We start from the raw sequence: 10,977 nt of genomic DNA, 5'->3' as shown, positions 1-10,977 counted from the left end.
GTTATGCTAATGAGTTATGCTAATGAGCTCCTGCACCTCTTTTTCTATGAAATGACCCCTGGTCGTTCGCATGAGAGCAGGACTTCGGAGACCCAGTTTCAAATCCTTACTCTGCCATGCTGCTCACTGAGTGACCTTGGTCTAGTCATTCTCACTCTCTCCATGAAAACCTACCTCACAAGATAGATCCAGGGGGTCAGCCGTGTTGGTCTGAAGCAGTAGAACAAATTGAGAATCCAGCGGGGCACCTTTAAGACCAACAAAGGTTTATTCAAGGGTGCATGAGCTTTTGTGGGCAGGCACCCTTCTTCAAATACACTGGAATGGTTGGGAAGGTTCAAATTTACAGACAGGGGCTGAACACCTAATTAACATGTAACATGATGTGCCAAGTGCTAATGAGTTATGCTAATGAGCTCCTGCACCTCTTTTTCTATGAAATGACCCCTGGTCGTTCGCATGAGAGCAGGACTTCGGAGACCCAGTTTCAAATCCTTACTCTGCCATGCTGCTCACTGAGTGACCTTGGTCTAGTCATTCTCACTCTCTCCATGAAAACCTACCTCACAAGATAGATCCAGGGGGTCAGCCGTGTTGGTCTGAAGCAGTAGAACAAATTGAGAATCCAGCGGTCCAGCGGCACCTTTAAGACCAACAAAGGTTTACTCAAGGGTATATGAGCTTTTGTGGGCATGCACCCTTCTTCAAATGCACTGGAATGGTTGGGAAGGTTCAGACTTATAGACAGGGGCTGAACACCTAATTAACATGTAACACAATGAAGATGTGCCAAGACAGAACGAAATAACAAGCTACGGTTATAAGGTCAACAGGTGTAAAGCAATAAATATGTCAAAATAGCAGATAAATGTGTAAAGGTATATTTTCTAATTGTGGGAAGTAAACTGATACTCTCCATTCTCTCCTCTCAGGTGTGGAGGTCACTTAACAGCATTCCCACCCCTTCTTTTGAGGACCTTATAGCCTTAGCTTGTTATTTCCTTCTCTCTTGGCACATCTTTGCATAATGTTAATTAGGTGTTCAGCTCCCATCTATAAGTTTGAACCTTACCTACCATTCCAGTGTATCTGAAGAAGCGTGAATGCACACGAAAGCTCATACCTTGAATAAAACTTTGTTGATCTTAAAGGTGTCATTGGACTCTAGATTTCTTCTACTCAGGGGTCGTTTTGTAGAAAAAGAGCTAGGGAAACTCAGTTTCTCTTTCCATTCTGTTCCTGAGGTTCCTTTGTAATAAAACAGCTACTTTGAGGTCTCCTTGACACATTTATTTGCTATTTTGACATATTTATTGCTTGACACCTGTTGACCTTATAACCTTAGCTTGTTTATTTCGTTCTGTCTTGGCACATCTTTGCATGATGTTAATTAGGTGTTCAGCCCCCATCTATAAGTCTGAACCTTACCTACCATTCCAGTGTATCTGAAGAAGTGTGAATGCACACGAAAGCTCATACCTCGAAGAAAACTTTGTTGATCTTAAAGGTGTCACTGGACTCTAGATTTGTTCTACTACCTCGCAAAGTTGTTGTGAGGATGAAATGGAGGAGGGGAGAATCACGGAGCTCCTTGGTGGAAAGACAAGCTAAAAATGAGATTGATGGACTCCTTCCACAGAGAAACAATTCTCCACGTCGCTCTTGTTGCCGCTGTGGACACAGAGTCATTCAGGGTTGCAACGGGGAATTCCCATGTGAAGTTTCCCCTTCTATTTCTTTGTCTCAGCCCTCTGTGGCCGTCATTTCCTCCCCATGCCTTTGAAGGTCTTTTTCAGGCTTTAATTTTATTTTATTTCATTTTATTTTTTGCAATATTGGTAATAGCTTCCTCTGTTACCCTAACATCAAAGTCCCAGGCTAGCTCGGTCTCATCAGATCTCAGAATTTAAGCAGGGTTGACCCTGGTTAGTACTTGGATGGGAGACCACCAAGGAAGTCTAGGGTTGTTACGCAGATGCCAGACAATCACAGGCTGTGGTCACACGCTCTAAATAATCCACTTTCAGTGCACTTTCGTATGGGATTTTGCCAGTTCACACAGTAAAAATCCAGTTGGAAAGTGCATTAAAAGTGGATTATTGAGTGTGTGTGACTGCAGCCACAATTCACCTCTGAAAACCTCTTTCGCTCTTACAAGTTATAGGAAGAAATAGACAATCAGCACCTTTCCCCTTAAACTTCACAAGGAAAAGGACTCAGAAGCCTGAAAAAAAGCCTTCCACTGTTGGTTTGGAGGGGAGATGGCGGCTGCAGGGATTGAAGGAAGGAAAATGGCGCTGACAGGCATAGGATCTAAAAAGAACGAGCACGTTTCCATCCAAAGGAGGCCCGGCTGCGATCTTTCCCAGAAAACAGTAGCAAACCAGGTTTGGGAAAAAATTGCAACACGGCAAGAGGAAAACCCAGAAGCAGAATAAGCAGAGGGCACCACTGGGTGGATGGACCTGGAAACAGCATTGAAGTAAGGAAGACAAAGTGGAGTAGGATGTCTATGAAGGAACAGCGCTAGATGGATGAGTTGGGGGGGGTAGCATTGTGTATCGGTCCTCCCCTCCCAGATATGAGTCTCGTTTCCATTCCCCATCAACTTACCACTGCAAAGGGCCATAGCATCCTGAAACAGAAATGAAATAAGAGAAGAATCAGTTAATGCGTCAGAAGACTTAATTAGGTGACAAGGATTTTCCCTCTGGGCTTCACACCTGCTCAGTCGTCAGCCTTGCAGCAATTCCCTCACTGGGTATTTCTGCGGCCAGGGTATGTACCTTCAGAGCTATTTTTGGGCAGGAACGCACAGGAACGGAGTTCCGGCTGGCTCCCGAGCTGGCCACGCCCAGCAGGAACTCATTAGCATAATAGGCCACACCCAACAGCAGAAACTCATTAGGATTGGCTACATGAGGGGTGTGTGGCCTAACATGCAAAGGAGTCCCTGCTACAAAAAAAGGCCCTGGGTTTTGACAACAAACAAGGTAAACTGAATAACAAGCAAAAGGTGGGTGTGGCTGGATGACCACACTTCTGGTAACATGGGGGTGCGTCCTAATGTGCTAATGAGCTGTGCTGTCAGGGGTGTGGCCCAATAGGCTAATGAGTTCCTGCTGTTGGGTGTGGCCTGTTATGCTAATGAGTTCCTGCTGGGCTTTTTCTACAAAAACAGCCCTGGGTATTAGGATTTTAGAAGTCTGGAACCGCCAGAAAGAAACTGAAGCATAGCATAAATATTCACATGACATATTAAAGGGTACAGAAATGACATGAAGAGGATCCTATTGACAATAAGCTAAACACAGCAGTATGCACAACAATCCCTAGGCCCTGGTCACACGGGCAGGAAACTGCAGAGGAGAAGCATGGCTGTTTGCCCTGGGGCAAACTACTGCGCAGTTACGCGATCAGACCTCCTGTGGAGGTCCTGTGGAGGTACCGTGGAGGTTCCATGGCAAGGGAGAGGTGCCGATCACAGGAGAAGCCGGCGCGCAACGAAGAAGCGCGCGCCGCGGCAAACTGTTTTTTATTTTTGTGTACATGACAAATGCGCATGCTCCGTTGGGTGCACATGCGCATCCACAGAGGCTCGGACAAAAAAACCCCCACCTTATTTGCAAGGGGACATGGGCGGGCGCCGGATGCCACCGGAAACGCGATCAGACGCCCGCCCTTGCCCCGCAGTTTCCGGAAACTAGTACCTCCAAGGTACTAGTTTTTTGCCACGCAGTTTCGGCTGGAAGCCTCGGTTGAGCCACGGGAGTGCTACGCTTCCCAGATGTGCTGGTGAGATCGTGCCCGGAAACTCCGGCTGTTTTCCGTCTAACTTGTGTGGCTTCTGTTACGTGTGACCGCAGCCCTAATCATGTATTCAACACACAGGTTGCTGCGGGGCGCCCAGGCGAGCCAGCCCTTGAAGGGAAGGGAAGGCCAATTCGGAAGGCAGCCGGAATGCCGTTCCGGTGCATTCCTCCCCCAAAATAACCCTGCCTCGACTGAACTGCGGAATCCACCCCGAGAGTGATTGAAATGTGGAACCTGCTGCCAGAGGGTGCCGTGATGGCCACAGGAGTACACAGCTTTCATGGGGGATTTGATATATTTATGGAAGGTAGTTCTATCAGTGGCTACTAGCCATGGTGACTGAGGGGAAACTCCACATTCAGACAGATTCAGGCAGGGCTTTTTTTGTGTAGGAACTCATTAGCATGATAGGCCACACCCAACAGCAGAAACTCATCAGCATATTAGGCCACACCCCTGACAGAGCAGCTCATTAGCGTATTATGCCACACCCCATGCCTTCCTTTGGCAAGCCCCCCCTTGAAGGGAAGGCTACCCGTGGACAGGCCGGGGAAGGCACCAGGAGAGATTTAAATGCCTCCCTGATCCTTCCAGACCCCCCCCCCCCGGCCCTCCTGCCTCCAGCTTGCCAGGGGGGGTCACTCTCCAGGCCTTCCCTCTGTAGCCAGGCACACAGAGGTTTTAGCTGTAGTGGGCGTGGCCAACTCTGAAGCCAGCTGGAACTCGGTTCCTGTGCGTTCCTGCCCAAAAATAGCCCTGGATTCAGGTGGGTCGCTGTGTCGGCCTGAAGCAACAGAACAAAGTTTTAGTGGAGTGGCACGTTTAAGACCAACAAATCTTAATTCTGGGAAGAAGCATTCATATCTTTAAGATCAACAAAGGCCCCTGCCACACGGCAGGGGAAAAGCCGCCAAAAAGCGTGGCTTTTAAAAGCCGCGCCAAAGTTGAAACGGCACGGCGGGATCCCATGGATCCCCTGGCCGTGCCGCCTTTCTCCCCGGCACGATCAGACGCTGGGGAGAAAACACAGATCGGACGGCGAGCCAGCCGAACTGCGCATGTCGGAGCATGCGCAGTTCGCCTAGGAGCCGGGGACGCGCCGGCGCAAGGATGCGACTCCCAGTTTGCGGCGCACCATTGGGATGGACCACCTCGGTAGGTGGTTCCAACTTGGAGCGGTTTATCGCGTGGATGGGCCAGTTTGGGGACGGAAGCACTACGCTTCCCAGATGTTGTGGTGTGATCGAGGCCATTTGCTCCGCCCATGAACCGTCCCGCTACTGGCCCAAATCCCCTCGTGTGAACGGGACCAAAGCTTATTTCTGGGTAAAAGCTTTCATCTGCACACGAAAGATTATACCCAGAATTAAATTTTGGCCCCGGTCACACGGGCCGGAAAATGCCGTGGGGGGGGGAGGCGTGGCTATTTGCGGTGCAGCAAGTAGCCACACGACAACGCGATCAGACGCGTCGGCGGCAACCCACGGTTCCAACCGTCGGCGTGCGCACTGCGACGCAGATGGCCAGAGGGAAAACACAAGGGAGTCAGGAGGCAGCCCGTGGCAAACCGTTTCGTACCATCTTAGTTGAGGTGTTTTTTTATAGCGCATTTTCAGCGGCTTGCCACGGGTTGGCCACGGGTGTGCTCCACTTCCCAGATGTTGTGGTGTGATCGCGGCCGGAAAATCTGCCATCCAATCGTGGCTCTCCCACGGCAAATTCCCCGTGTGAACGGGGCTTTTGTTGGTCTTAGAGGTGCCACTGGACTCACACTTTGTTATCCACATTCAGAGGCACTAATACTCTCAGTCCCAGAGCCAGGAGGCAACCTCAGAGGAGGGCCTCGGCCTCTGTGCCCTGTTGTTGGCCCTCCAGATGAACTGGTTGGCCACCGTGCGAGACAGGAGCCCGGACTAGATTAGAGTCTGCGCACTTAACCACGACACCAAACTGGCTCTCAACAAAATACTCAAAAGACAAAATAAATAAAACACTCACCTTGATTGCACGGATTATAACATGGTGGCCAGCAGGGGCGGCAGATAGAAGGGCAACATCTGGAGGAGGAAAAGAGCCCAGTCATGACATGGTGGAAGTTGGAAAGGGCTGTGGGATTCATATGGGTCCCACCCTGTCCCCGGGGCCAGGCTAACATGCGTGCCCTAATAACATTGCAGCCCTGTCAAGAGTTTGTCCTGCCCCTGATCTACCTCACAGGGTTTCTGCTGTGGGGAGGTGAAGGGAAAGGAGTTTGTAAGCCACTCTGAGACACCTTTGGGTTGTGAAGGGCGGGGGTATAAATCCCATTCCTCCTCCTCCTCCCTCGTGGCCAGGCTAAAATGCGTGCCCTAAAAACATTGCCGCCCTGTCAAGAGTTTATCCTGCCCATGGTCTGTCACAGGGTGTCTGTTGTGGGGAGGGGAGGGGAAGGGAAAGGAGTTTGTAAGCCGCTCTGAGACAGCTTTGGGTTGTGAAGGGCGGGGTATAAATCCCATCTTCTCCTCCTCCTCCTCCTCCTCCTCCTTCTTCCAGCTTGCCCCCTCTGGCTCAGGATTTGCTCGTCTTCCAGCATTTTCTCCAGACCTGCCTCCCTCGTGGCATTCTACCTCCCTCCTGAAGAGCACCCAGTTTAACGTCTGAGTCGCATAGAGTTGCCATCCTCCAGGTGGGGCCTGGGGATCTCTTGGAATTACAACTCAGCTCCAGACTACAGAGATCAGTTCCCCATGGAGGAAATGGATGCTGTGGAGGGTGTAGAGATGTAAAATTTCCAGAAATTTTGAAGCTCAGAAAAAAAACCCTCATTTTTTCCCCAGTTTTTTTTGGGGGGGAAATGGAATTTTTTGGGAAAATTGAAAAAAAAATGCTACATTAGCACTTCTTTTGTCTTTTCTAGATTGAAAGTCATTCTGTTACTTTAGGAACATAAAATATGACTATGGACATTTTTACTTGGCATGAAACTATCACAACTAGCATATTAATAATGTAGTGTATCCAAACAATTAATACAAACAGAATACCCACCCATATGCAAAAACAAAACTGAAACCTTTTTATTTTCTTCTGACAATAGCACCTCCTAAAGGAAGAAATGCATCTCGTTCTTGCATTGGAGAGTTCCGTTTGTAACCTAGGACTTGTTTGTCCGCAGTGCAGAGAAATTACATCAATCTGATATATTAGAAATGATTTGGAAAATATTTGAACACCTTGTCTTAAAATATTTTATTCATCATGTTAAAATAAAATGTTCCATTTTCAATTTTTTCCTTTTCTTTTCTTTTTTCAATTTTTCCAATTTTTCGGAAAAAACAAAAAAGCTTCAGGAAAAAAACGGTGGGAAAATGGTTTCCCCTCGAATTTTTCCAGTTTTTTTTCCGGGCCCTCACATCTCTAGGAGGGTGGGCTCTAAGGCATTCTACCCCCACGGAGGTGCCTCCTCTCCCTAAACTCCACCCTCCCTTGGCTACAGCCCCCCAATTATCCGGGAATTTCCCAAACTGAGGTTGGCAACTGTATGTGGGGTGGGGGATCCAGAAGCAGGAGGTCTGGAGGAAGTGTTCAAGAAAAGGGAGAAGGGGCCAAGTTTCAGGGACCAGCGGAAAGGGCAGATGATGGAGAAGGGAATGGAGAGTGGCTCATTGGTAGGGCCTCTGCTTGGCATGCAGAAGGTCCCAGGTTCAATCCCCGGCATCTCCAGTGAAAAGGACTGGGCAGGAGGTGATGTGGAAGACCTCAGCCTGAGACCTTGGAGAGGTCGGAGTAGACAAGACTGACCTTTATCGACCGAGGGTATGAATCAGTTTAAGGCAGTTGTATGTGTTCATGAGGGAGTTTGGGGGCTAGGGGAGAGGAGCCCGAAGCCTGAAGCTGAGCAGCAAAGAGAAGAAGAGGAGGAGGAAGAGGAGGAGGAGGAGGAGGAGGAGGAGGAGACTCCTTTACAACCCAAAGTAGTCTCAGAGCGGCTTACAAACTCCTTTCCCTTCCCCTCCCCACAACAGACACCCTGTGAGGTTGGCGGGGCTGAGAGAGCTCTGACAGAAACTGCTCTTTTTTCAAGAACAGCTCTTATCAGAACCAGGGGTCATTTCCTGCAGGAGCGCACAGGAGCAGAGCTCCGGCAGTAAAGAGACCAGGGGGCGGGCACATGCAACAAGCCCCGCCCCATTCTCCCAGCAGCCCTGGGCCATGAGGAGCAAGAAGCAGCTAGATAAGTTGCAGTGGGTGTTGCCTTCTGACACACTTCCAGTGATGTCAGGGGGTGTGGCACATGCAAATAAGTTATGCTAATGAGTTATGCTAATGAGCTCCTGCACCTCTTTTTCTACAAAATGACCCCTGGAGAGAACTACGGCTTGCCCAAAGTCATCCAGCAGCTGCAAGTGGAGGAGTGGGGAATCAAATCCGGTTCTCCCAGATTAGAGTCCGCGCACTTAACCACTACACCAAAGAGCAGGGGTGCAAGCTTCTAGTCCTCAGTGCCGCAATCCAGGGGCAAAACATGGCTGCATCTCCCTCCTCCACCACCCCTTGGTTTCTCTGATGATTTCTTTGAAAACTTTAGTTGTAGATTTTCCGGGCCACGGCCACACAGCCTGGAAAATCTACAACTAATGAACTCTGGCCGTGAAAGCCTTTGACAACATATCTTTGAAAGCTGTCTTGAGACTCGCGTAGGCCGAGGTTTCTGTGTGTCTGCTATATGCACGCCACGTGGCTTCTCTAAGGGCCGCAGTTTGGTGTCACGGATAGGCAGAGAAAGGCTAAGGGACAGGCCAAGGAAGCTCATGCAAAAAAGAGCAAACTGATACCAAGAGACATGCCACATATGGCCGAGGTCAGAAGTGCGTGGAAGGGATGAAGCAGTTAAAGAACAGATGATAAAATGGGCAGTTAATATGAACAAAGAAATAGATATGGCAACTTGGGAATTTTTATGGAAAAATGCTATGAAAATATCAACGTGTAATAATCTAAAAGAAAACTGTTATAAGATGATGTATAGATGGTATATGACACCAAAAAAGATTGCAAATATAAATAGTAATATGTCAAACAAATGTTGGAAATGTAAAAAAACGGAAGGCTCCTTTTATCATATGTGGTGGACGTGCGATAAAGCAAGACGTTATTGGGCTGAGATACACAAAGAAATGGAAATATTGTAAAATGTAATTTTAAGAAAGAACCTGAAATACTACTGTTGGAACTTAAAATGGAAGAAGTGAATGTACAGAAAATAACTTTGATATGGTATATGATTACAACTGCTAGAATGATTTATGCACAATGTTGGAAACAAGACAGAATCCCGGAAATCGGAGAATGGATAAAGAAATTATTATTTATGGTTGAAATGGACAAAATGACGAGGAAACTTAAGAACCTCGAAGCAGAAGAATTTTATGCAGACTGGAAAGACTTTAAAGAGTACTTAGAAAAATACTGGGATGTAAAAAACAATCTAATTTGCTTTGACAATTATTGAAAAGCTAATGTAATTAGGTGAAAGTTAACTAAGAGAAAATAATAGTAGAAGAAAGTGTTACCGATAGATTATTATTAAAAGATAAGTGGAAAATAGAACAGAACTAAGAAATGGGCTGGAGGTTGAAGCACTGTGGGAAGCCGGGGGGGGGGAGAGAGGAGAAAGGATGTATAATAAAGAAGAGTATGTTGTGTATTTGAACTAATATTATATCCTAATAAATTGTTTTTTTTGGGGGGGAAAGAAGTGCGTGGAAGGTATTTGAGACGACACGCACCCATTTTACAGGTGGGGAATACTGAGGCTGTTCCCAAGGATTCCCAGTGAATCCAAAGGAGAGACACCCTTTTTACAGCAGGGAACAATGAGCCTGGCAAAGAAGCATCAAAGGCTGTGGCTCAGTGGTAGCGGCCTCTGCTGGGCATGCAGAAGGTCCCAGGTTCAATCCCCGGCATCTCCAGTGAAAAGGACCAGGTTGTAGTAGGTGATGTGAAGGACGTCAGCCTGAGACCCTGGAGAGCGGCTGCCAGTCTGAGTAGGCAATACTGGCCTTGATGGACCAAGGGTCTGATTCAGTAGAAGCAGGGCTACTTTTGGGGCAGGAACGCACAGGAACGGAGTTCCGGCTGGCTCCCAAGTTGGCCACGCCCAGCAGGAACTCATTAGCATAATAGGCCACACCCAACAGCGGGAACTCATTAGGATTGGCTACATTAGGGGGTGTGGCCTAAAATGCAAAGGAGTTCCTGCTACAAAAAAAAGGCCCTGGGTTTTGACAATAAACAAGGGAAACAGAATAAGAAGCAAAAGGTGGGTGTGGCTGGATGACCACACTTCTGGTAACATGGGGGTGTGGCCTAATATGCTAATGAGTGGTGCAGTTAGGGGGTGTGGCCTAATATGCTAATGAGTTTCTGCTCTTGGGCGTGGCCTATTATGCTAATGAGTTCCTGCTGGACTTTTTCTACAAAAAAAGCCCTGAGTAGAAGGTAGTTTCATGTGCGTTTGTGAGGGATCCTAAAAGCACAAATTTGGAGCACAAATGCAAGCACACTCCCCTTACACCTGGGCCATAGCTGCAGCAGGGCTATTGGGGGGCTCTGCCCCCTTCCTTAGAGGGCCCGCCCCCTTCCTTAAAGGGCCCCTTTAAAGGGATCCTTTAAATGCTTTTGAGGAAAAGGGGGTGGCATGCGCCCCTCTCCCACCCCTCCTGCAAGATTTAAAGGGCACTCCAGCTGATTGGCGGGGACACATGGCCTGCGGTTGAGGTGGAGGGCCCTTTAAATCTTGCAGGAAGGGAGGGAGAGGGCTGAGTCATTATGGAGAATAATGGCAGCCCCACCAGAAAAAAAGTTTTGCCCCACAAGCCACAACATCCTGGCTACGGGGCTGTTACACACAGCACATTTGCCTACAGATAACACACAAGAACATCTGCAGCTGGTGCAGAACGCGGCAGCCAGGCTGTTGACGGGTCTCCCCAGGTGGGAGCACATCCAGCCTGTGCTGAAGTCGTTGCACTGGCTCCCAAATAGTGTTCCAGATTCGCTTCAAGGTGCTGGTCTGGGCCTGCCTACATGAGGGACCGCCTTTCCTCATACATCCCCCCAAAGCACTGTGGTCTGGAACACAACATCGCCTCCCCCCCCCCCAGGCGGGCGCAAAACAAGGAC

At 48.5% G+C, this 10,977-nt stretch overlaps 1 long non-coding RNA gene across 1 annotated transcript in view; it reads right to left on the bottom strand.

Annotated features, from left to right (window-relative positions):
• The window catches only part of LOC107123530, a 14,840-nt gene that overhangs the window by 472 nt on the left and 3,391 nt on the right, over positions 1-10,977 (bottom strand). The window contains exons 2-3 of the long non-coding RNA XR_001482951.1: positions 5,812-5,870; positions 2,614-2,635 (exon numbers count right to left, since the gene is read on the bottom strand). This is a non-coding gene — a long non-coding RNA (uncharacterized LOC107123530). The remainder of the gene's footprint in view (positions 1-2,613; positions 2,636-5,811; positions 5,871-10,977) is intronic.

This window comes from Gekko japonicus, unplaced genomic scaffold, assembly GCF_001447785.1.
Source record: "Gekko japonicus isolate JY-2015 unplaced genomic scaffold, Gekko_japonicus_V1.1 scaffold5041, whole genome shotgun sequence".
Taxonomy (NCBI): Eukaryota; Metazoa; Chordata; class Lepidosauria; order Squamata; family Gekkonidae; genus Gekko; species Gekko japonicus.
This window is presented reverse-complemented; position numbering and strand designations above follow the sequence as displayed.